Source organism: Schistocerca cancellata, chromosome 11 (genome assembly GCF_023864275.1).
Source record: "Schistocerca cancellata isolate TAMUIC-IGC-003103 chromosome 11, iqSchCanc2.1, whole genome shotgun sequence".
NCBI classification, from domain to species: Eukaryota; Metazoa; Arthropoda; class Insecta; order Orthoptera; family Acrididae; genus Schistocerca; species Schistocerca cancellata.
Genome location: NC_064636.1, coordinates 86,856,501 through 86,884,149, shown reverse-complemented (window position 1 = coordinate 86,884,149; position 27,649 = coordinate 86,856,501). Strand labels below are relative to the sequence as shown.

The 27,649-nt window shown below is 38.2% G+C and overlaps 2 long non-coding RNA genes across 2 annotated transcripts in view; both read right to left on the bottom strand.

Moving 5' to 3' along the window:
- The window catches only part of LOC126108634 (uncharacterized), a 96,042-nt gene that overhangs the window by 35,898 nt on the left and 32,495 nt on the right, over positions 1-27,649 (bottom strand). The window lies entirely within an intron of this gene.
- Positions 6-13,552, bottom strand: LOC126108639 (uncharacterized). Its single transcript, XR_007523577.1, has 3 exons — positions 13,311-13,552; positions 12,138-12,233; positions 6-159 (listed from the first exon to the last, which is right to left on the bottom strand). It is a non-coding gene; the product is annotated as an uncharacterized LOC126108639 (long non-coding RNA).

Here is a 27,649-nt window from a genome sequence, read left to right as displayed (position 1 = left end):
GAAGACGGGGCTCCTCCCTGCCGAGATGTGACTGTGCTGACTGCTCCGAGCCGCTGGGTGCCAGAGTCACGTCTGCGCCATTTTAAGCTTCCAGCAGCATGCGCAGGTCGCTCACAAAACTCCCTCTCTCAGCCTTCATCTCTGCCATTACAGTCACTTCTGAAACATACAGAGTGCAATGTAAGTGAATCTGTCATGCAGCACATAAAGTAGTTTATCTGTTGTTCCACCAATGCAGAGTAACTGAAAGATCGCAAACTAGGTCCAGCTCTTTTAAAGATTCTGAGGTACACCCATCCTAAAAGATGGAGATATATATTTTTTCAGTAATGTTTATAATAATTTCAAGTATAAAGAAGAACTTAATATTTTCTCAGACACATTTCATATAGCTGTCAACGTTTGAGAATGCGGATATCATGTGATGTTTTCAAAGAGGAAGTAGGTAGCCTTAAAGCTGCATCCTTGAAATGCTGCCTTATTCTTTAGTACTGTCCTACAGACTTTATATTATTACGGAATAGGAGGTCTGTTCAGAATACTGCGGCACATTCGTAATTTCACGATAATAGTGTGTTGGAGCAAAATGTGGTTGGCATCTCTGCACACGCTGTGTTTAATGCGTAACTGCCAGTTTTTGTTTAATGCGCAACTGCCGGAAGGTTCGTTGATGTATGTCTGCTAGTTACTGTTCAGTGCTGAATTGAGTAGAATGTTGTGTCACATACTTTGCAAATTTCGAGGTGGCAGAGGTAAGAGGAGCCACGTGTCTACGTTAAATTTTGCGTGAAACTCGAGGAAACCTTTACAAATACATGTCAAGTCATACAGAAAACGCACAGTTATGCGTGCTTAAGCCATACTCGATGTTACAAGTAGTTCACACAGTTTAAACCTCACCGGACAGAAGTTAAAGATGACCCTCGTTCACGACGCTCCTATCAGGAACTTCAACAAACCTGTGTGTGCCAATCAAGACCTACTGTCCGAGAGATTGTGGAAGAATGTAACATTTCGGTAGGATCATGTCACGAAACACTGACACAGCATTTTGGGATGCATCGTGTTGCTGCCAAGTTCGCCCCACGGACTCTTGAGTTGAGACCAGGAAGACCTCTGCCTCGCAGCCTATGAAAATCTTCTGTATTGCACAAATGAGAACAAGATGTTCCTTAAAAACATCATTATGTTGAAATAACTTAAATTCTGTAACACCTAGCTGATCTCATTCTGTTGTAGAGACACAAAAATCCTCTGCACCTATTCAGATTTTGGGAGTGCTTCAGCCGTGATGATTCTGTCCAAATGTGTTACTCGAATTAATATTAAACAGTAACATGAATCCAATTTTCCATGTAGCAGCAACATCACCCAAGTATGTCTGTACGAAGCATCACAAGTGATTCATAAGTCCCATATAAAATTGTGAAACCCTCTGTGTACTTGCTTCTTGTGATGTAATGGGTTAAAGTGGGTTATCACTTGCTCGACTTTCAGCTTACATACTGATGAAGAAGGAAAGTGCATGAACACAAAGCAGCAACCTTGCTTCCCTTGCACTTGCACTTCTACCACACATTCTTCCCACCTCCACACTGTAACACAATTTATCCATAAATATGATTACTGTTCTTAGATGTGGTACACACATTTAACTCCTTTCATTTCAAGGTAAACACGAATTTTACGTCTTTAGAACAATAATTTTCATAATGTTGCCATTTTTCTAACCCCTGCAACACAAACTATTAGTCCTGGAGAAAAATGAATGAAACCTTTTTTGGTAGCAAATTTTAAATTTGTACTGGTAAACATTTTTGCTGCAAGCTGCACTGTTCAAGTTATCCAACAAATTATAAAAAAGTAACCTTTGAACAACCCTTCTCCCACTCCAATGCACACACTTCACTGGACAGGATTTTCAGTATAGTTTTCATCACACTCATTCCTAGCAATGTGCAAAAATTTGTGACTGCACAATTTTGTTCCCCTCATTTTCCTTCTCTGACTGGATTACATGGTGAATACACATTTTTGAGTCCATCAGTAAATTTCTGCCAGTTTGTGAAAATTAGTTCATAACACTGTTGGCATATATTCAATTCCACCTGGAGATATTCATTTACAATGAAACTGGTTTTGGTGTAACGAATGTACTTGAAACATGGTTGTGGTGGTTTTTATTAACGTTTAATACACCATGTAGTTCAACTGTGTGAGAATATTAATACACAAACAATTCATTTGCCAGCAGAAAATCTGGAGCAGGAGCATGAAAGACATTTCAAACATTTTTAATGAAAACTGTGACAGGCTACTATGGTGTAATGTATGTAAATGAACATAATGATTACACAAGGAAGCATAAAATGTAATTTCATGTTGTTTAATGTTATTTTGTACTGGGCACACACCAAAAAGTTTTACTTTCTAGATACCTGGCAGCTAGACTTCCTATCTCATTCCACTGTAGAACAGTTGAGGATGCACACTAAAACCGTAATCTAGTAGACCAAGTTTTGAGACTCATTTGAAAGAAAACCTCTGCCAAGCATTATGCAAAACTAAATTAAAAACTGAACACACAAGAAGTTTCCAAATGGAATGGCAACATAGATGGAAAGTACATGATGAAATGTTTGAATGACAGTGGAAGAAAGTATTAAAATTGTAAAAACAAACTTCCTATTTTTTGCGAGCCAACACAGACAGTAATCATGGGTTATTTTAATTCAGAATGGTAAACATGAGATACAAAGTGACAGAGGAAATTTTTGGGTCTAGTCTGTGGGGAACAGTAGGGGTACATATTGGCTTAAAGACTACCTAATGGAATTCTTTTAAGGCAAAAAGTTTCTCAAGACAAAAAAATACACAGGGTGTATACGGGGACAAGGAAAAAATGCCGTGATTTTCCCCGGATATCCAGTTTAAAAAAATATGCTTTTTCCCCAGGTGAAAATACACTTATTCCGTGCTAAGTGACAGCTGGGTTTCTGTAGATTTTCCCTCGGAATTGTAAAACTTATCAATACTTTGAATAGTTAATGTTATACACACTCGCGTAGAACTTACCGGGGGGAAGGGGGGGGGGGGGGGGGGGAGGAGGGCAAGAAAGAGGGAGAGAAGTTTTGGAACGACCTTTGATTTGCAGCAACATACACGCTGCATATTTTCGTATTAAGAAAGTCTAAATTCAAATTGCACCAACCACAGCGTGTTAGTTTCTGGAGCGTTGAAATCGAGGTTGCGATGTCCATTTGTGTGCCAATCATACCTCATGCCACATGATCTTGGCAGCTGATGACCGCAGACATTCAGAGCATACGACACGCGTTACAGTCAGCGAATAGCAATATCACTGGTTACGTAGCGCGAACAGACAAAGGGGAAAAGGGAAAAGTTAAGAGTTTATATTAATATACATAGTATAGCTACAACATAAGCTAAGCGTTCACATGTAATATTGATTTTTTTTTGCGTGTGTTATACTTTAACATACATCACACAAACGTGCCAGTGAATTTAATATTATGACATAAATGTCTGGGATCAAAATTCTTGTAAGTGGCTGGTCCTCAGTCTTCAGTTTTAAATGCTCTGTGATTTAGAAATTCATCCCACTTTCTCACACGTAACATAATTCATCTTGCATAAAAAGAAATTTACTTTGAAAGTAACACATTTCGAACCACCGTTCGCAATACTATCCGGAGACTGTTAGAAATAGGTTCGATTTACCATTTGCCAGTGAGCACCAGAAAACAGGCATTATTGCGCGTACACAGCTGCAGTGGTGTACGAAGCCTGCATGTTCCTATGTGTAAAGCACTAAGAGAGCTTACATTACACCATAAAAGAAACAGGGCCTCAGAGGATACTCCCAAGGGCATGGTAATTTCGTAAACTATACTAAAATGCATAATTCGGCTTTAAGTGCTCATTGGTTTTTTCCAGATTCCCAAAAAAGTAGGTCCCATCTGATACTCTACGATCTCATTTTTGGTTCTTTATTATGGCATAATGCCATATATGGCAGAAAATAACATGCTCTTGAAATTCAGTGAACAGTTGGAAGTAGCCAATACTGTGGAATGAAACACTTCGTTTCAAATAAAATGGTTGCCTCAGCAGAAAGATTAATGAAGCCTAATTTCTTTAGCAAACTTGCAAAAATAAATTCACTGTTCTGCAAGGTGATTAATGTTTGACTGCTAATTACTTGGAAATAAAATTAAATCAGAAAACTGAAACTAATAAAATATTTTTGCCCTCCGTAATTATGTGAATGTATTTTCATTCACTTGATAGCTCCCAGCCACAGAAATTGTTTTGTTTTCACTAGACGTGGGAGCTGTAAACCAAGAGAAGCGGCGAAATAACTAAATGTCATTTAACGCAAATATGGGTCATGTGGAGACTAACCCTCTCCACACTACAACTTGGACAACTCCGCGCATGCACGAATCTGGCAACTAGGGCGTGCGGGAAAAATTTTTCTTGTTTGCACCTAGCTGTTTGCTGTATGGGCAGTAGCAGCAAACAGCCACAATTCAACTAGCGGAAAGCGGGAGAAGGAACTGCTCATACGCAAGTCAACAACGCATCCGCATCAGTCCCTTGGCAAATGGTCAAACGAGCCTAATGTTAACAGTTGTTACATCATGCCCACAGCAAGCAGTTTATTGTTACGAAGAATTACAGTCTTCACCCTATGCCCTTTGATATATTTTTGCTATTTGCTGACACTTGTGCGTGCACGGTGTTTTATTGTTGTAAATTGTGCATTTCCTTTGCCGCAAAAGTTTTATTTTTTTCTCTCTTGTATATTTCATTGCTGCAGTATCATTCTCCAGTAGCAGGATACAGTAACATTCTTTGCTAGAGAATCAGTTCTTACTAGTCAAAATTGCAAAAATTTAACTGAAAGCTAAAACAATAAAAAATTCCCGGGTTATTCCCAGGTTTTTCCCGGTTTTCTCCCGGATGAAAAAATTCCCAGGTTTTTCCCGGATTTCCCGGGTCGTATACACCCTGAATACATGATTATATTCTCTTCTGGTTCTGAAAATATTACTGTAGAAGTACTACTGAAAGCTGAAGGACATCAAATAATAAAAAGGAAAATGCATTTTATGAGATAGTGTTATCAATGGACTGAAGCACCATCACAGACGGTTTCTATTTTGAAGGAGAGGAATGGAAGAGACACTATTTTGTAAGAGGCACTAGTGTGAACTTTACAATGAGCCATATATTTTGCGAAACTATGGAGAAGAGAGGAAGACAGTGTTGCCCACCATAATGGGAAGACTAAAGTAGGTTTAGGTAGAACATATCCTGTACAGAAACCTCTGTTTTACAACAGCTAATGGAAAACTCCATAGCAATAGGAAAGGAGTTATACATGGGCTTTGCATATCAGTTAAAGCTTATGATAGTTCCTAGAACAAAACTGCCAGAGGTTCTCAGATATAGATGTACTTCCAACTTCTACACACTACTACCGAAATATGCACAGATATAAAGGTACAAATTAAAATAAAGTAAGTGTTATGAAAACCTATTTAAATCACAAAAAAGAGGACAGCTGTGGTGGAATGTGATGTAGAGGTGTTTCATTCAGTTCTTCTGAAAACCAGGCTATGTAGCTAAAGATGCATACTATTTTCCAAATCCATCCATTTTAGGTTTTAGGTATATATCAGAAATATAACAAATGAGAACTACAGAGGATTCTACCAAAAACTGAATATCTGGTAGTGAACAGTGGCACTAGATTTGAATTACATGCCAATTACAGAGTAGCTGTGAGACAGGTCCAACAATTTAAGCATCTACAGGGCACATAACGACAAAAGTGGATCAGGTAGTAGAGAACACACAATACAACAAAACACATAAGTAATAGGGTGTATGGATTTATTTTTGGTGTAACAAGACCCTTTTATAACAATAATAGGGAAAGATTGTGTGACTTAATTGTTGACTCTGTCCTATGCTATGGGTTTTACAAGCTGACCTCAAATGATGACATAGCCATGGAAATGCATTATTTAGACAACAGTATCAGAATTACAACAAGCCAGAAGGAAACTAATTATGAATTAAGAGCTACAACTAGGTGAAATGAAACACTGATAGACAGGTCTGAAGGAAAATTAGTAAACTCGTATGGACTTACGTTGGGATTACAGATCATTGGTGCGCCAAAAAAATTTTTGAATGGAGATACCAAAGGTTGATGGAAATACTGGAGACCACGATGTAGCACTGCAGTGTATGCACAGTGGCTGCCCCTCAGTGTCTTGGCACGAGGTAACAGGAACACAATATGCTGCTGTTAAGTGAAATTTGTATAAATTAATCTTGTATAATATAATAATTTTTCAAGAATGGGAACTGCCAATTATGAATTCAGTATTATAGTTTGTAAATGGAAACTGTCAAAGGTCATGGGAACCATGTCAGAACAGCAATGAGAATGGTCAAATGCATCTGTTTACTACACAAACTGAGAAATAACTTTCAATATATTTCAGCAGTTTTAATGAAAATATTCAGACCTGTAATTGAAGTAGCACATGAAGTGAAGGAAGATATCTCATGGTCTCTACATTTTCTGAGGTTCAACTCCAAGGTTAAGCAGTGTTCAACAGAACTCCTTACCTATGATTTTAGAACTTTAAAATTTTCAATTAATTTAAAAAGACTCATTTTAAACTATCAGTGTCATAATCATATCTTAAAAGGTATTTTCAAGCAAATGTTGAACCTGGTAACCTGGATTAACTCTTAACAATATCAAATGGTGAATAAGAACCTCGTGCCAAAAACTAAACTGGCATAAAATAAATGCCAAAATAATAATAAACTATGGTATTCGCATGACATACCATCTGTTGGATTTGCCAACTCACAATCAAACTGTCACTTCCCAAAGTAACCTATACATTCGGCTATGCTGTAATCAGTATATAACAACAAAGAATTAATTGATTTTCAGTGCCTTTGCCAACTTACCACCAAGGAGTCACCTTACAACCTAATATATACCTTGTGCTATGGCACAGATCAGTCTGTCACAACAATTATCATTATGCTTTAGCCACCCTATCAATATTTGTTATATTTACGCACTTTCCTAATTTTTTCCACAGAGCTGAGTGTGGATTACATTTGTGAAATTACTGACAAAAGTAATCCCAAACTGATACCTCACTTTTTAAAATTTATAATGAAGCACTTTTACATTTATTAAAATTCAAGTACAGGAATAACGTCATTGCAACAGTTTCATTATTGGGCCCATGAGTTAGTTTGCCAGCCAATACGTGACCATACTCCAAATGGCTGCATTTTGTCAAATTTCAAGTCATATGCAAATGAGGCTTCACAATTCACACGTAGAAGGGCTTCCATTTTCTGTAATATTTACAACAATGTGAAGTGAATTTAGGAGTTGGTTATGAACAAACTTGTCAGTAATTGATGGTTTATAATATATTTCTAAAAATTATTCATTATGCATTTCAGGTATAGAACATTATCAGATGACCTGCTATATTAACAACACAATGCAAAAATGTATAGAAACGCATTAATACAGACACAAAGGTTTTTGAAAACCAACATTACAATACTGTGACAAGTCCTTCCAGCTTGTAAGACCACGAAGTTACTGCATTCAAATAAAGCAATGCTGAAGTGACATACAGACAGCTAGCAGACAAATGAATATAATGGGGAAAACTACATACGTAACCTTCTTTGTACGAGACTGAGTGTGAGTGACAGTGCTGCAAACTGCCAATACAGGAAAGTAAATCATTACTTTTAACCACGATTTATTTTACAATAATAACAGAAATTTTTACATATTTAAAGTAGTGTATATTTCATGCAAACATACAGGGAAATTAAACATATTGAAGGCAAGTAGTAAGCAATAAAAAGTAAAGTAAAAATATTTAACCTTAGCATAAAATTGTAGTTACAAAGTACCTTGCAGTGTAACTGGATAGATACAAAATCTACTCACCAAGCAGCGGGGGGTGAACACAGATATAGAAGGTATTATGTATGCAAGCTTTCAGAGCCATTGGCTCCTCCTCCTGGCAGAAGAATTGAAGGGGAACAGAGGAAAAGGATTGATGGGTTGGTTGATTTGGGGGGAGGAGGCCAAACAGCGAGGTCATCAGCCCCATCGGATTACGGAAGGATGGGGAAGGAAGTCGGCCATCCCCTTTCAAAGGAACTATCCCAGAATTTGCCTGAGGCGATTTAAGGAAATCGAGGAAAACCCAAATCAGGATGGCCAGATGCAGGTTTGAACAGTCTTCCTCCTGAATGCGAGTCCACAGCACCACCTCACTTGATATGAAGGAAAAAGACTAGTGAGGTTTAGGAAAAGGGGTAGAGTTCAGAGAAGTCATCTGGAACCCCATATCAGGGGCAAATTACCAGATGGGATGAGAAGGTAAGACAGATTGTTGGGAACTGCACTGGACAAGGTTTGAAAACCTGAGAGCTAAAAAGTGGAAAATAGGGCAGTATGGAAGACAGATTACTGCTGAAACATCATACCCAAGTTAACAACGGCACTGTGTGTGACAGAGGTGGGTTGAAAAAAATATACATGTCAGAAGATGAAAGATATAGGAAACTAAAATGTTGAAGAAAGGAATAGCTACTGTGAAGAAATGCTGAGATGGAAGAAATTAAGCTAAATAAAGGCCAGGTGGGTGGCAAGAACTAAGGACATGTTGTAGTGCCAGTTCCCACCAGTGGATGTCAGAGAGACTGGTGTCTGGGGGAAGAATCCAGATGGTATGTGTGGTGAAACAGGCACCAAGGTCATGACTGTCTTGTTTTAGTGCATGCTGTGCAACAGGATATTGTGTTTGCCAGTATACACCCTCTGTCTATGCCCCATTCATCCTGATAACCTGGTAGTAGTCATGCCGATATAAAAAGCCAAATAGTGTGCATGTAACAGCTAGTATATGATCTGTCATTTCACAGGTGGCTCTGCCTTTGATAATATATGTTTTTCCAGTTACAGGACTGGTATACATGGTGGTTGGAGGTTGTTTTATTTCACTATGTGTACCTCACAAAACAGAAGATAGTACATTTGTAGTAGTGGGAGATGCGGAAGAAATCATGGAGAAATTGAAGAGTCCAGTTGCACGAACTAGGAAAAGACTGCCTCTAAGTTGAAGTGTGTTGAGGTAGTAAGTACTGAGGAATGATCAGCATTTTATTCTCATTACTGTACTAACCCAGTGCTAAAAAATAAAAAGAAAGTGAATGGTAACCGACTATGGTTTTCAGCATTTTTGATTAGCTACTACCTTAATTTCTCTTCTGTATTTTGCACAGTTACAAATGTATGATTTTCTATTTTGTGATGCACACAGTCAAATAAAACAAGTTACAAAAGAAGTATTTTTTATGCCCAAGTAAAATCTTTTTATATATATGAAGATGGTATCTGTTCTTTCAGACATGTCCGAAAGAACAGATACCATCGGTGACCATGCATCTCGGTAGAATGAAATTGCAATGAAATAAATACACTTAGCTGCATACAGGCATTGACGTACGTCAACGAGGACAGACGAAAATGTGTGTCCCGACTGGGACTCTGACCTGGGATCTCCTGCTTACATGGTAGACGCTCTACATTTGAGCCACCGAGGACACACAGGATAGTGCAACTGCAGCGACTTACCTCTGGCACGCCTCCCGTGAGACCCACATTCTCAACTTATTGTCTCGCACTGTATTCATAGTGCCTTTGTTTTGGACATTTGACCATCTTCTTCCGTGCAGATGCAACAGTGCCTGAACTCTTACGGGAATCGGCAGTAAAATCGCGAGTAATGAGTATAATGGGCAGGGCACTATGAACATAGTGCAGGTCAATAAGCTGAGGATGTGGGTCTCACGGGAGGTGTGCCAGATGTAAGTCCCTGCAGTTGCACTATCCTCTATGTCCTCGGTGGCTCAGATGAATAGTGTGTCTGCCATGTAAGGAGGAGATCCCGGGTTCCGAGTCTCGGTTGGGGCACACATTTTCATCTGTCACCGTTGACACATATCAACACGCATGCAGCTAAGGGTATTCATTTCTTTGTAATTAAATCTTTTTACTTTACCTTTCTTCATCTTTACTACTTGTCTTCAATATATTTTATTCTGCATTTATGTTGGCATGAAATATATCCTAACTTAATTGTGTAAAAATTTCTGTTCTTATTGTGAAACAAATCTTGGTATGAAGTAATGGCTTACTATCCCATATTGCCAAGCTGTAGAGCCACCACTCATATGCCATCTAGCGTAAGTGAGGTTAGTTATGTAGTGATGAGGGCCACTATATTCATTCTTCCGCTAGATGTGTATGTGTCATCTCAGCTTTTCCTTCTTTATGTGAATAAAGGAACTACATAAAGTCTAAAGACTTCTTTGTCATAGCACTGTAATTATATTGTATTGCAGGATGTATTTATGTGAAAAAAATATGAATTTTGGTTTTCACACCTTTATAACCGTATTATGATTTTCATTGGTAGTTTCAATAATCAATGTGTGATCTCATGACTGCCACACCTTTGCTGACAATACAGACCTTCATTTTGCACCTATTGGACTGCGTAACAATTAACTCCTAATGACATTTAGGAGAAACTGAACTTTACAGCTGTTGCTTGTGCCAAAGACTTGTTTACGTATTCAAAGACGGCTTTTGATGTAGACTGCCATGAAACTAACTTCTCAGACCAGTGATCTTTGCAAACTCAATTCCAAATTAATTATTTTCAATTAGAAGGGAGCAACAACAATTAAATCACATTTTCTATGTAACTTAATAATGCACTACCTGCACCAGTTGAATGTATAAATCTCTTTACATTGCTGATATTCACCATAGGGGGGCCATTCTTCTGTTGCACATTAACAGTTGACATGGGTCGACAGAAGTGTCCGATCCCATGCGTCTGCTTTGACCCGTGACGTAAGGGTGTTGTGTGTGACGTCATGACGGCGCGGAGTTTGGTTTATGTGTGGCTGTCTCCAGTTCTGTTTTATCTTATTTTATTTACTTTTCTGATCTGTTCGTTCTATCCCATGAGATTTTTTTAAAAAAAAAAGACGAAAAACACTAATCAGCTACTGAAGCATCTTTATCTTCTATGGGTTGCAGGGGTTACGAGCCCTGGGGAGGTGGGTGGGTATTCATGCATGGCTGTCTTCACTTACACGTTGTAGCTACGCAAGGCGTCTAAGTTTGTTTATATTTAGTTTGCCCCCCACCCAAAACACCCCATTTCCTGCGCTTGTCCCGTTAGTGTCATTAGGCTTCTTGTGGAAAGTGTGTGTGTTTGTTTTTGTTTCCGCCATATTTGTGACGTCATGGGTCGAAGCAGACGGGTGGGATCGGACGCTTCCGTATTTCCGTTGACATTTACAAGAAGCATACCAAATCAGAATAAACACTTTCTATACTAACATACCATGAATTCCATTGAGTGGTGCATTATTTGTTTATGGATATTTATTGAACTCTACTCTCCATTCAATGTGAGATTCTACACAAACCATACTTTAATGTAGTGTTATGAAATGTTTAACATCAACACAAAGAGTTCTTATGGGGCAGACACTTTATTGCTCACATTGTGGTTTTGGAGCAGTTAAAGTTCCATCTTCTGGGGTAAAAAGTAAAATCATTTAACCATCTGAGATTATCTTCATCCAATGTTGTCTAAGAACAAAAGTTCAAAACGAGCAAAAAGGGCACATAAAGTCCATACAAATTGCTCATTGACATTGCTAATTGACATTGGGGTACAGATAATGTCGTATGGTTAAGTTATTCCATTTTTTTTACACTAGACAATAGAAATTTGACTGTTGTGAAACCAGCCATGTATGCAATATAACATAGTTGATTCAGGATTATCGTGCAATTTATTCATTTTACAAAATTAAATCAACAGATAACCCTATTATTATTGTACTGAATTTATCATGCATCCAGCAACATAACATGTATTACGCTTACTAACACACCATCCTGCACACACAAATTAATGAACAGCAGTGAGAAACACAAAGAAGCCACTTACCACGGTGCCCGGCTTAGCACACATCTCATCTGTTTTTTCTTCTTTGACTGAAATGGTTTTCAAATTGTCCAGGACTATAGTCTTGTATAGGCCTACCTGAAAAACAAGGGCTCTCATAAAAACACTCAAATTTAAAACCCTCAACTGGCCACAGGAAATGCACATCTACACAGGAAATAAAACAATTGGTAGGACACAAAATGTTCAATGGAAAAACTGATTCACAACTTTCTGGTTATAACATCACAAACCAAAGTAACAGGATATCTAAATCTCAGGCTGGGAGAATATCCAATTGCGGAGATTTATGGGAGACAGCTTGTCTTTTTTTTTCCTTTATGAATATCTTCAGAATTATGAACAGTCAAAACAACTGAGAGACTAAAGTTAATTCACCAAATCCGAATAAAACCATTTACTATAATACTACTCATGAAGGAAAAAAAGATAAGATGGCGCTCTAAATCTTGATAGATGAATATTGAACTGAATTTATTTTGGGCCTGTACTGTAACCCATGAGGTTTATAATCTTATTCTTATTAGTATTGGTAAGGGCAGTATGGAGTTCGTACTGTGAACCACATTTTCATCAGAAAATTAGTATGCATTTTTAACGCACGGTTTGTTTGAAACTTTCTTCATCCGCATTTTCATGGTTTTATACCCACTACTGCAGTGCTGCAACTCTTATGAACTCACAACAGGGAAAAAAAACTACACACACTGCTGTTCACATACTGTACTGGGAAACAACTGATCTTTTATCAACACCAACATTTAACACATGTTCCCTCACAAAGTGACGTTTTCTCTGACGTGCGTACCACTGGTGACGAATCTTCTTTTCTCTGATATCGAATAATGCACTTAGTGAAAAATACACGTACTAGCAGCTCTTACTGAACCTACTTCGTTTGTTACACAACTCCAAAACCCTGTTGCTAAATGTTTTTACGAAAGTACACTGAAACACGCCTATTACTATTTTCTTCTGTCAATACACGACTTAGCGATCTGTAGAGCGGTACGAATAGGTGAATGCCTGAAGCACACTAAATGGCCGCGGCAGATGCAACAGAATTCGGCATTTCCTTTCATCCCAACGTAGCAACTCACGAAATTATGTAATAACGGGGGGAAGCTTTAATCTGAAGAACTTAATAATACGAACCAATGACTCATGCTACAGACTGAAGAAGCTCAACATCAGATCACAGCAAAAACACTTATTGTTCCTCGTTCACAGCCATCACAGCCCATGGGCTAAGCAAGCCACCATAACGATACTAATGTAGGTAGTAAATGTGCGACGTTCACTATGCATTTCTTCTGGTCAATAACGAAGTATTTAACACTAACTATGACTTTCTCTCTCGGGATGAACACGCCGGCTCAGTATATTGCAGATGTCGCCAATGGTGACACAACTGCTACTTTTCACATGGAGGTATGAGGAGGACTTTTCAGGTACGGAATAAAATATCTTTGAAGTAGGCCCAGTAGCAAACATTATACTAATTAACACTGTATTAGTACAGTTAACGTAACACGGAGGCATTTACTGCTTCTCAAGATCAAACAAACTATAATATAAATTTTGCATTAATGCTGTTTCAAAATAAAGTTTCGTATTTCCAACATACATGGTTATAAATTTCAGTAGCTTATTTCTTACCTGGAGGCATTAATTTACGTATTTCTGCCAAATACAATATTGCAACTGTTTTTTCTTTTCTTTTTTTATATAGAACAGTTAATTCTTGATGCACATAACACTGTTCTAAAAGATGTTTACTGTGAAGTGTGAAAGAATCTTCTATCAAGGATGCTTCAAGACCTTGCATACAATGTTGCTCTGCCAGAACGGGCGCCCTGTCTACTACTCACGCGCTTTCCGTCAGTGAAATGCGTTTTATTCATTTCATAACTTACACTATTTCAGAGCTTATGTCTGAGGTACAGGAGACATGTCAAGGTTACAATTTCCTTTTTTTAAATTTTGTCACCCTTATAATAATACTCCGTGAAGAATTTACTTACTTAAAATTTGTGAAACTTACAGTATTTACATCCACTATAACTATCATAAATTTTAGTCAATTTTAGGGATCCAGCTCAAAGTCTCACTTCGTCCTTCATGAAATCTTCCGCAGCGTCGCTTTACGTGAAACACTTTGAAACGTAACAGAAGCGTTCTGATGTGATGTTACCTTACAATATCATATCTTAATTTACACTACACCCCGTGCAGTATATGGCCTCTATTTACGGTGGTAATAAATTATATAACTTAGACAAGATATCTGTATGATGCAAAAAGTGGCAACTGATTCTAAGGATTTAAAAGTGTGAAGTTATCCACATAAGTAGGTACTAAAGTAAATTCACTAAATTTCGGTTACACAATAAATCACACTACACTTGGCTACTGTTTCTATGTTTCGGAACAGTGTATCGATACGTGGAACTGTTTCATTGTTTCGAAACGGCTATGTTTCTCTGTTTCGAAACAGTGGTGTTTCATTCCGCTCTGTGTCGGATAACGGGACCTGAAACTGTATCGTTGTTTCAAAATAACGCTGTTTCAGTCCACTTGTGCTTGGAACGGACTAACTGTATCGAAACAGTGATGTTTCATTTCGCTTTGTCTCGGACGAGATTCGGGCACGGCACAGATACGGAAATACGTTTAATATACTACTTCATCGAACTCTTTCAAGAGTGTCGAAATCCTTTTGACACACAACAGCACGAAGCTTAAGATTTCGGAAAATAAAGCTTCGTTTCTAATTGATTGCTCTATTCCGAAATGGCGTAATATATACTTTATAAACACTAACAAACAATAAAATAAAGCACACTATTGGCATTCAAAATAATAAAAGTGTGAAAAACATTCAGTTAAATTACACATCTCCTATTATGCTTATCTGTTGATGTACAGTAATCATATTAAAAAACTCAAGTAAACCTACAACATTTTGAATTAGAAAAGGCGTAGAGTGGCAATTTTTTGACATATACGTAAATTGGATGCACTTGAAAAGCAATATAATTGACGGATCATTGATGATGTAATGGTGAACGGGAAGGGCTGAGAAGCATGGTGGATTTATAATAATGATTCGAAACACCTTAAGGGACAAAATTTTTTTTCTCTTATATTTTGTCATTTATTCGAATTATGTGGCTTTATTTGTGAGTCTACAGTCAATGTGCCTATTCTCCACAATGATTTCTTTTGTGTGTATGGATATTAGCAGGCCGGGTATATATTATCCATACTAACGAAATGTGGGAATCCCAGTAGCGTATCCATTGTTTCTGCAATTTTTTCCCACCTCCAGTACAGTTTGTGTTAGTTCTTCTGTCTTCAGCTATGGCGTTACGAAGTCCAGTGTGGGATTATTTTATGAAGATAAATCCTGAGAAAATTAAATGTAACTTGTGCTCGGCAGTGTTGTCGTTTAAAAGTAGTTCAACTTCTTGCTTAAAGAGACACTTGCGACATAAGCATCCAACAGGTAATTTAAGTGAAACTCGTTCGAAATCAGTCTTTATGAATCTGGGCAGTGACGAAACCAGTTCAGTTTCCACAGCAACTGTTCAGGAATCTGCCATTCCAGTGCCTGTGCGTCAAGATGAACAATCTGTGCAAGAATAACCCAGCACTTCCACCAGTTCAGTTCTGGGTAGGTGTGGTAAACAAACACAGATTACTGGATTTGCATCAAGACCAGTGCCTTCATCCAAACGAGCCAAAATAGACGAACAGATTTTAAGACTTGTTGTTAAAGAATACCTTCCATTTAATGTAGTTGAGAGTGTAGAGTTTAGAAAAATGACTTATTTATTAAATGAAAACTATGTACCACCAAGTAGAAAAACACTCTCCCACAGTTTACTCTCTCAAGTGTTCGACAGCACACTAGTGCGAGTAAGATCTGCAGTGCAAGCTGCATCCTACATCTGCATTACAACTGATGGATGGACATCTGTGAAAAATGAGAATTATATTGCAGTGACTGCTCACTTCATTGATGAAAACTGCAATCTGAAGTCATATTTGTTATCTAGTTTTAAATTCCATGACAAGCATACAGCAGAAAACATTTCCAATGAATTACAAAATGTGACTTCAACTTGGGGTATCACCAATAAAATTGTAGCTTGCACTACAGATAACGCACCTAATATGGTGAAGACAGTGATGATGTGCAAATGGTGGCATGTACCTTGTTTTGCACATACACTGAATTTAATCGTGCAAGCAAGCCTTGAACCAATTACAGACACAAGGGCAAAGGTGAAGTCAATAGTGGAATTTTTCAAAAGAAGTCCTCAAGCACTTGAGAAATTACACAATATTCAGAAGCAAATGGGCGTTCCTATTTTAACACCGAAACAAGATTGCCCTACGAGATGGAATTCCACATATGAAATGTTTGACAGGCTTTTGAAAATCAAAGAGCCTTTGCAAAGCACCCTTGCCATCCTCAGTGTGGATTCACAAACAAAACTGTCCAATGAAGACTGGTTAGTTATTGAAAAATCTTGTGAAATACTATCTCCTTTTGAACAAGTCACAACAGAAATTAGCAGTGAAAGAAATGTAACCTTGTCAAAAGTTGTCTTATTAAGCAAAGGTTTACAAAGTCATTGTCTGAGACTAAAAAACTCAGATCACAGCAATGAAGCCACTAATACAGTAATTGCTAAACTTGAGGACGGAATCTGTACCCGCCTCGTTCAAAAGTTTGCAGATAAAGCAATTGCTTGTGAGGCAACATTACTGGATCCTCGCTTCAGGGAGCATGGTTTTCCAAAAACTGGGCATCGATTAAAAGAAACAAAAGATGCCATAATTAACAAGTGCTGTGCAATACGACAGAAACCCACTCGGTGTTCTACAGAAAATCCGCTACCAGCCAAACCAGTTGAGGTGAGCACATTCACTTCTAGCAGTGGCAACATTTGGCAAGATTTTGACCAAGCTGTAGGTGGCTTGATCCAAAGTGTAGACAATCCACGTACTGCAAGTATAGTCGAGCTTGATAAATATATGAAGATGACACTGATACACAGATCACAAGATCCATTGCTGTGGTAGAAAGAAAATCATGTGTTGTTTCCTACACTGTTTGAAATAATGAAACAACGTCTTTGTATTATGGCCACCTCTGTTCCATGTGAGCGCATATTTTCAAAGCAGGGGCAAACAATAACAGACAGACGATCCCATCTTTCAAGCGAAAAAATATCAAAAATGATATTTCTAAACTACAACTTAGAATAGTCACAGCAGATCTACTCAGAAATGAAACAGGAAAATTTCAATTGATTTTGTTCTTCTCTGGATAGAGTGCACTGAATTTATATTTGATTGTATTTTGTTTAGTCCACTAAACTGTGTATGTAGCTACCTTACAACAACATTTTTCTCAAATTTGTTGCACACAGAAGACACGTTTTTGCTCACAATTCAGTGAGTTTAATTTTTTTTAGTATGTTATTTATTCATTTATGTGTTTGAGAATAATTATCTGATTTGTGTATGTATATGTTTGTGTGTATATTTTTGTAAATGTGCTGTGTTTAATTATTACACTATAGGCATCTTGATACTTCTGTATGATAAAAAATTCTCAGGCAAATCAACAATTGTACGATACTTTTGTTTTTGGCGTTCAGATACTGTGATAAAAATTGCATTTCTACAACAACGTAATTTCATCTCTGATTTCCTGGCCAAGTATATAATAAAATGGTAATACATCTGCTTGCTGTGACTACTTGAGGGAACTCCATGTACCTGTACCTCAAACAAACTTCTTTAGCAAGAACTATAAGTGGTGTAGAGGCAGATTTGCCATGATACGGGTATCACAAAGGCATTACACTGTAGGAACTGCTTTAAATTTTCGTCTGGATTTTAAACTTCAAAGAAACATACGAATCTCTGCATTTCAGTTACCTTGAAATGTTTTCCTATTCTATCAAGTGTACTTACTATGAGATGTATCCAGCTAACTTGTGAATGTTTGATGAGAAACTGCCATACTTGACCATTGCGCTATATCTACAGTCTGTTACGGTAATTTTTTGATCTGTATGCATCAGTCACTTTGCATCCTGCTCTGTGTGACAAACAATGGAAAATTTATCTGCGGGTAGGAAAAGTGTGAGTGGCATACTCATAAATGTTAATTCAGTGCCTCGCTTCCAGGATGTTATCTCAATAAATTATATCTCATTATATGCCTTTTCAAGAGCACATACAGATTATCACTCATAAAACCTATCAAAATTATGCACTAGAATACAGGGAAACGAGTTTGGCAAAATCTGTTATGTCAAACATATTAAGTCTGACCTCGGCCGATTGGAAAATGTGAAAGTCACATGACACGAAAGCAGTGCATTTGCTGCTACACGAAATATGGAACTGCAAAGACGCCTAAGTAAAAGTTTCACACTTTCTGCGATATGATTGGCGGTCTCGCACCTCATTTGTGTTTTTATGACAATATTTATACAGTAGACACTCAAGATTATATATTGTGACGGCCTATACAATTATAAGACACAAACTGTTTCACTGTTTCGAAACAGCGTTTCGAAACATTACATTGTACTGTTTCATTTGTTTCGAAACAGTTAGGTGTTTCAGTTTGCCCATCTCTAAATCACACAAATCTAAAGGCTGTAAATTTAACTAATGACTTAGGGACTGCAATTAAGAATAACTTCAATTGGAACGATTTCACAGATAATATTGTAGGGAAAGCAAACCAAAGACTGGGATTTATTCGTAGAAAACTTAGAACATGCAACAGATAGACTAAAGATAGTGTGTACACCACGCTTGTCCGCCCTCTTTAGGAGTACTACTGTGCGGTGTGGGATTCACATCAGATGGGATGGAGGACATTGAAAATGTTCAAAGAAGGTTAGCTCGTTCTGTATTGTCACGAAGTAGGGGAAAGATTGAAACGGACATAATACGTAAATTTGGGTGAAAGTCATTAAAACAAAGGAGTTTTTTGTTGCGGCGGATCTTCTCGTGAAGTTTCACTTCCGAATGCGAAAATATTCTATTGGCTCCCACCGACATTGGGAGATACGATCATCATGATAAAATAAGAGAAATCAGAGCTCGCACAGAAAGATTTTAAGTGCTCGGTTTACCCTCGCACTATTAGAGAGTGTAACTGTAGATAAATAGCTTGAAGTTAGTTCAATGAACCCTCTGCTGCGACTTAATTGTGAATTGCAGAGTAATCATGCAGATTTAGATGTAGGTATAGACGGTAGTATTTTTTCGTGTTATGGGGTTGTATGATTAAAACAGAGAAAATTCTCCGAATCTTATTCTCAGAGCAAAAGAACATTCTCTGTGCAAGTTCTTAGTTTCATATTAACAGAAATTTTGAAGCATACTCTCTAACCAGTACTTACTCTTTTTCTTAGTTTTTTATTTTTATCCTCCAGCGCGACTCTATTTAGCCACCATAATTTAAATAAAATGACAATAAGAGCAGTGTAATCTTGATCAGACGGACTGTGGATAGGAGACATACGTAAATGAGATTTGAGAATGTAATGGTAACACTCATTCGTTGAGACTAATGGATAAAAATAACAGTAAACCATTTGTTTGTTTGGAAGTCGGTAATTCTCTTCCTGTTCATTACGTCTCTTTTTTTATATCTTCTTGAGCCATAAACTTTGCTAGGGCATTGTATATACTAGAGATGGGCAAACTGAAACACGTAATTGTTTCGAAACAAATGAAACAGTGCAATGTAATGTTTCGATACGCTGTTTCGAAACAGTGAAACAGTTTGTGTTTAGTAATCTAATAAACCTACACATTTTATCATCTTGAATGTCTACTGTATAAGTATGTCCATATAAACACAAATGAGGAGCGAGAGCGCTTATCATATTGCAGAAAGTATGAAACTATCACTTAGGCGTATAGGCATTTCGTATTTCCTGCAGCAAATGCACTGCTTTCGTGTCGCGTGACTTTCATACTTTTCAATTGGCTGAGGACAGCCATAGCTGAAGACAGAAGAACCACCACGAACGGAACTGGAGGTGGGACCAAACTGCAGAAACTACGGACTTGGTACTGGGATTCCCACATTCCGTTAGTATGGGTAATATACCCATCCTGCTAATTTCCATGCACACAAAGGGAATCATTGTGGATAATAGGCACATTGACTATAGACTCACAGATAATTCGAATAAATAACAAAATATAACAGAAAAAAGTTTTGTCTTTCAAGTTGTTTCGAACCGTTACTATAAATTCACCATGCTCCCTAGCCCTTCTCGTTCACCATTACACTATCAGTGATATGTCAAACAGATTGCTTGCAATTATACCTACGTCAGATTTATGTATGTGTCTGATAACTGTCACTCTACGCCTTCTTTATTCAAAATGTTGTAGGTTTACTTGTGTTTCTTAATATGATTACTGTACATGAACAGAGAAGCGTATGTTATAAAAAAAGTGTAATTTAACTGAATGATTTTCACATATTTATTATTTTGAATGTGAATAGTATGCGTTGTTTTATTGTTCGGTTAGTGTTTATAAAGCAGATGTTACGCCATTTCGGACTAGGACAGTCAGCTAGAAACGAAGCTTTATTTTCGGATATCTTAAGATTCATGCTATTGCCTGTCAAAAAGATTTCGACACTCTTGAAAGTGTTTCATGAAGTGGTATGTTGTGTTTCAGTACCTGTGCCGGCCCGAATCTCGTCCGACACAGAGCGGAATGAAACATCACTGTTTCGATACAATTAGTCCGTTCCAAGCACAGGTGGACTGAAACAGCCTTATTTTGAAACAACGATACAGTTTCTGTGTCTGGCTCGAGATCGAATCTGGTCCGGTTATCCGAGACAGGGGCGGAATGAAACATCACTGTTTCGAAACAGTGATCCACAGCCATTCCGAAACACTGAAACCATGGAGCTAAGAATAGTGGGAGACGCCGTGACGTCACAGCTGTGAAGCTATGTGAAGCCGAGGGTAGCCATCTCAATCCGACCAAAACATTGCTGCTGTAAGCTTGTGTGCATAGGCTTGTCGCTCGCTTTTGGAAGGATTTTGCGCTATTATGGTGACTTGTGTGGTGTTCGGATGTACGAATCGTTCTAATTGTGATGCGAAATCGAAGGGAATAACATTTCATGTGTAAGTTGTCTCGTTAAGTGTGATTTTACAACTTCATTGTGAATGAACGTGTGCTACATCGGTACTTGTACTATAGCGTGTTTTTCTCCTGTATGATTTTAGATTTCCTAAAAATGAAAGTCGGAAAGCTCTGTGGGAGAATGCCGTGAGGAGGAAGAATTGGCGTGCATCTAAATGGAGCACTATATGTTCTCAGCATTTCCGAGAAGAGGACATAGACCGAACTTCCCTTTCAACAGTAAGGCTCCAAGAAAATGCTGTACCATCAGTTTTCCCTACACACCCAAAACATTTGCAAAAGGTATGTTAATTCAAAGAACTAAACTCTTAGTTTTCAAGTTCACGTTTCAGTATAATACGTATGTATCGTCGATAATCGAAGTGTTGAGTAACTCACTTTGTCTTCATCATGTACCAAAATAAAAGCTAACACTTCATTAACTGGCGTAAAGTATAGGCCTAAACAGGACACTGTGTAGATTTGCCATTCAATGTACCGTATTTCAGTAAATATTGGTGGTAATGAATAGTGTTTCCCAGTAGTGTAACGTAACTGAAATGTCCCAGTACGTATTACAAACAAGATGTATTTATGGGGCTTTGGAGGGAGGGTATAGCTAACTTAGTTTTCAGTTTCTATTATTTAGTTTGTGATACACGTTTATTACTGAATTAACAAAATTGTGTCGTTTACATTGAAGGCTAGCTATTCGTAATATTACATTAAAAACTATTTTTAATCAGAAGAAACGCGGAATTTCGCCTTTACGAGATTTTATTTTAAACAAAAACTTTGAAACAACCAATCTGATGACGTTACATGCGTATATGGTGCAATTAGCGACTGTAGTACACGCAGCGCTATAGCACACTGGCAATGTTTTGGTCAGAGTGTCATGGCAGCGAGTCACGCCCCCATGGCTTCAAAACGTAGTACGGCTTGGATACGTAGCGCCATCTCCCCTTATTCTTACCTCCATGACTGAAACAGTTCCACGTATCGATACACTGTATCGAAACATAGAAACAGTGGCCAAGTCTAGTATATACTCCCGGACTGAGTTTCAAGAGCTCTGGTGGTACAGAGTAGGTGGCAGTCTAAAGAGTTCCTGTACAATGTTGTCTCTGCTGATCACACAGTGTTACTTGTATCACCACATTGACAATAAGGTGTCCCCAATACGCCAATCTAACGTAAGTGGGCAGGGAATAATTAGTGATTGAGATGCATCCATCTGCACAGTAGATGATATTAATATCCTTGACTGTTTGCACTTCACGAGCCATGCCATCTCGTTGTGTTTGGCTGAATACCTATGTACCTTTCACCCTGTATGTGACGGCTATCAGTCCATTCCACTGGCCAAGATAGAATCGATTGTCGTTTGATCTGTAAAAGGAGGTCTGTGTTTCAAAGTTTGATGTTCATAGGTCATACGCTGCTAACCGCATGTTGTACTATTTGGTCCGTTTTGTCATTATGGATGATGTCAAAAAGTCATTGGATCGAAATTATTTCTATATCGTTACCAGCCTGTTTTGCTTGATAGTAGTGATCTCCCAGGTGTAGGACAAACTGACAGGTCCGTTTGTTCCAATTCGGATCACTAATAGAGTTTATATGCTATGCAAAACAGTGCTTATTACTGCTTTGGAGATTGGTATGGAGTGTAACTATTTCCTTTTCTACAGAACAGCGAATGTTTCAGCGAGAAAAATGGAAGCATCACATGGAAGCTGGAGCTTCCTTTGTTTAGCAGTTTTTTGGCAGAAAAATGTGCACCTCAATAATGTTCCATATCCATGTTAAGCCATCAGTATAAATTTGAGCATAGTTTGCCCACTTTTACATGAGGTATGATATGGGCGAAAGCTCCTTTTCTGGTGCTAGAATAATCAAAATATGTTACATGAATGAACTGAGAAGAGCCATGATGGTCATACTGGAACATTGGAAGGACTTCAGTGCAGTGAATTTTAATTTGCCATTGCTTCCAATATTCGCACCATTCATAGAGAAGAAACTGATTCCAGTGGATTACAACTTCCGCAGCAACACACACACACATGTACATTATCATAGGCACCAACAACATCAACAAAGACGGGTGTGGTAGTTTCTTTCCATGTGGCTGCGTCATAGATGTCAGACATTAAAGTATTTAAATTATCTACTGCTCCTTTGCATTTTCAAAACCCATACTGACTCGATGGCAGGATTTGATTTGATACCAACCGCTATTCCAAGTGATTTTTGATCAGATGCTCTACAATTCTGTGGACGCAGGAAAAAAGGGAAATATGTGGATATGACGTGGCCTGCGACTCGAGCAAATTGAAAGGTTGGTATGGTTGTTTGTTCGCTTTGAGCAACTCCTTGATGCGTTTGGTGTTTTGCATCAGGTAATTTTGTCTCTATTGTATCCTTTAACTAGAGGCAAATTGAGAATTCTGGCAACCAGGGCCATGGCAGAAGGGTTTTGATTGCAGCAGTTGAGGGAGCTAGTGATCAGCAAAAGATTGACCACAGGAGTTCGTAAACAGCGCCTACTATGAAGATACTAAGGGGAAATATCTCCAAAATGGTTGAGCAGGTAATTATTAGGCCTTCTACATCCGCTTATGCCTCCCTATATTCCTTGTCCCCAAGGATCAGGGGCGGGACTTTCGGTCTGTTGTTGACTACTGTCGCCTAAATAAGAAGGTTGTATGCGAATCGGTTCCTTTACCTGATCGTCATAACTATTACTTGGTTTTGCCGGGGCTAATTGGTTTGCTGTGCTCAACCTGAGTCAAGCCTATTATCAGTTTCCCTCAGCCGAAGAATGTAATCACATTACTGCATTTTGTACTGATTGGAATCTGTTTGAATTTAATAGGGTCCCCTTTGGTTTGGCTTCAGGCACAGCCGTCATTATTCGTTTGCTGGATAATATTCTTGGAGACTTGAAATTAGTCTGTGTTTACAATTACCTGGACGATTTTGTGATTTATAGTCGTTCGTTTTAGGAGCATTTGGAACATATCCAGCAAGTTTTTGATAGGTTGCAGGGCCAGTTTGACTGTTAAACGCAATAAAGTGACATTAGTCAGGCAGCAGTTATCCTTCTTAGGTCACCTAGTATCAGACAAGAGTATTTGCATTGATCAGGAGCGGACTAAGACGTTGAGAGCCCATCCGACGCCCACTGATAAGGGAGGGATTGCCAAGTTCATAAGAATGGCAAATTATTTTAGGCATTTTGTCCTAAATTTTGCTCAGTTAGCGGCTCCTTTAAACGAACTGTGCCAGAAAGGGGTGCGTTTTGAGTAGGGAACTGTTCAAGAGGCCAAGTTTGAGCACATTAAGGCGGCTATAGCCGATCCTCCAGTTCTCGGAGTGCCCGATTTTAATAAGAAATTTATTGTCCAAACTGACTCATCTAAGGCAGCCATTAGCATATGCGTCTCGTCTGTTAACAAGCGCCAAGCTTAAATATTCTGTTTACGAATGTGAGGCACTGACCACCTTGTTCGCACTGGATAAGTACCAGTTTTATCTTGAACATAGAGTATGTCACCTAGATACTGACAATCAAGCCTTAAGCTGGGTGCTAGCCAGGTCGTGTGAAACCGGCTGTATCACGAGGTTGGCGGTTCGCATTTCGACATTTCAGTTTGAAATTAAGCTCAAGAAGCTGCAGAAGGCAATCTTCATTGTGTCGTGTTCGGCGGTATTCTTCATTTGTTTAACGACATTGGGCTTTTGGCAGGGGAGCGTTTGGATGAATACATGATCAGGAAAAGTATTTTGTGCGAAAGGGCAGGACGTCCCAAGGAGATTAAGATATGTCTACCAGGCACCCTACAGCGCCCGCTTTTCCATTATTTCCACAACTCGTTGATTGGCGGGCATTTAGGAACCTATAAGACCTTGATGAAGATCAAGGAGCATTTGACTTGGCAGTCTATTGACCGAGAAGTTAGAGAAATGGTTTCTCGCTGTCAGTTGTGTTGTGTGGCCAAACTGAATAACGCTCTTCAACAGAGGTTCCTTAGTTCGGAGTGTGAATCTTGCCCCATGGACAAACTCTATACTGATTATGTGGGGCCCTTACCTCACACCAAAAGATTCCATTAGTATGTGTTAGCTATTATTGACACATTTTTGAGGTTTACCTGGCTTCTTACAAGCTGTAATGTGACTGCTTCCACTGTGAGTACTACAGTCTCTTTCTCAGAGAAGATCATTCATTAAAACTAACACAAAAAATATTTAACATGGGAAATAATAAATTGGTCTGCCCAAGCAAGTAGTACCATATGTCTCAACAAACAGAACCTCATCAGAGAAATGTATAAGCCCCACCAAGCCAGAGATATACCGGTCTTGGCAATGACAAAGAACATCAGAACATAGTAAAAAGACACACTAAAATTAAATAAAAAACTAGGCCCAACGCTGTGCTGTAGCGGAAATGATTTAATTTTGTTACATGTAAATGTGCAATCCTTAAATAATATAGTCAGTTAATTCTAGTACTGGCTGGATGAAATTATGTGCAGCAATCTCTGTGTGACTGAACATTGGATTAAAAGTACAGAAATAAACTTTTTTGTACCAATTGCTTATTCAGTGACCACAAGTTATATTTCTGAAGCATATGCTGTGGCATTTCACACCCACAGACTTCTTACTGCATCTATTTACCAAATGCCAGCCACTGATTCACAAGAGGTTCTCCACTTAAATTCTAATGACTGCAAAATATAAGCATTACAAAATTTTTATCACTCGAGATATTAACCTAGAAATAAAAAGTTAAGAGAAAAAAAGTTAATTGCTAAATATGGTAATCTCAATCAATTTATGTTGCTTAAATTAAAAACCAAGCAGGATTGAAGCATGGCTTGACAATTAGCAATGTGTAGAAATAAGTAGCATGTGATACCATCAGATTAGGAATATATGACACTGATGGCATATGGGTCCAATATGGAAACCTGTCTACTGATAATTTCTAGATGTTAACTACATGCAGTGTTCTCAATGAAGAGAACACGGAAAGAATGAGAAATGACTTCAAACTAATTGAATGGTCCATTATACTGACCAATGGGATAGATATTAATAAATGCTTCTTCACATTCCTTTCCATCATGAAACATACACTAGGCAGTAACTGACGCCGGCTGGTGTGGCCGAGCGGTTCTAGGCGCTTCAGTCTGGAACTGTGCGACCGCTATGGTCGCAGGTTCGAATCCTGCCTTGGGCATGGATGTGTGTGGTGTGCTTAGGTTAGTTAGGTTTAAATAGTTCTAAGTTCTAGGGGACTGATGACCTCAGATGTTCAGTCCTATTGTGCTCAGAGCCATTTGAACCAGTAACTGACCTCTTGTTTCTAAAAGATGCAACACTGGCAATACCATAATCACAAACTACACACCAAAAAATGGAACACACCACAACTCAGTAAAATCAGGATCTTTTACTCATGCTGAAGAACATAACTGCTGACCATTGTAAGAACAAGAAAAATTCTTTAAGCTTAAGAGAAATATAGCTATATATTTGAAATTAAAGCAGCCAAAATCAAAGCTAATGAGAAATACGTTTTAAATTCTAGAAATAAATGTAAAGCATCCTGGAATGTGGTAAAAAGGGAATCAAACATAGGAAAGGAAGAAATTACTATCCCATTTAACTTCAATGGATATTTTGTGAACTCTGGAAGTTTCCTTATATCACAAAGTGTTGATACATCTGATCTGGAGGCCTTCCTTTTGTAATTACAGAGTAAAAGAAATAAAATAATCACTTGGAGTAAAATTACTGCTACTGATCTTCCCAACAAACAAGCTGAACAGATCCAGCACAGAGGACTACCATGGGCATAGCAACTATGTTCTAAAATGTATAATTATGGAAATTAGAAAGCCAATGCTCTATTTTACACTTTCAATACACAAAAACGGTGACAGAGACATACAAGGTAACTATAGACCAATATCAGTTGTGCCCATAATAGCCTATTTAAAATCACAGAGAGCTGCATACATGTATAACTTCAGTTTATGAAGCTATGATAAACTTCAATTGATGAAGCTATGATAAACTTCAATTGATGAAGCTATGATAAACTTGCTGAAAAGCTAACGGGCCCTAACATCTAAACTGCTAAACACAATGCCTTCATACAATGGAAAATCCAGGATGGGATGTAACAATACGAGAGAAGGAAAGTTGCTGCTCACCATACAGCAGAGATGCTGAGCCGCGATAGGCACAATAGTAGTGTAGTTTAAGCTCTG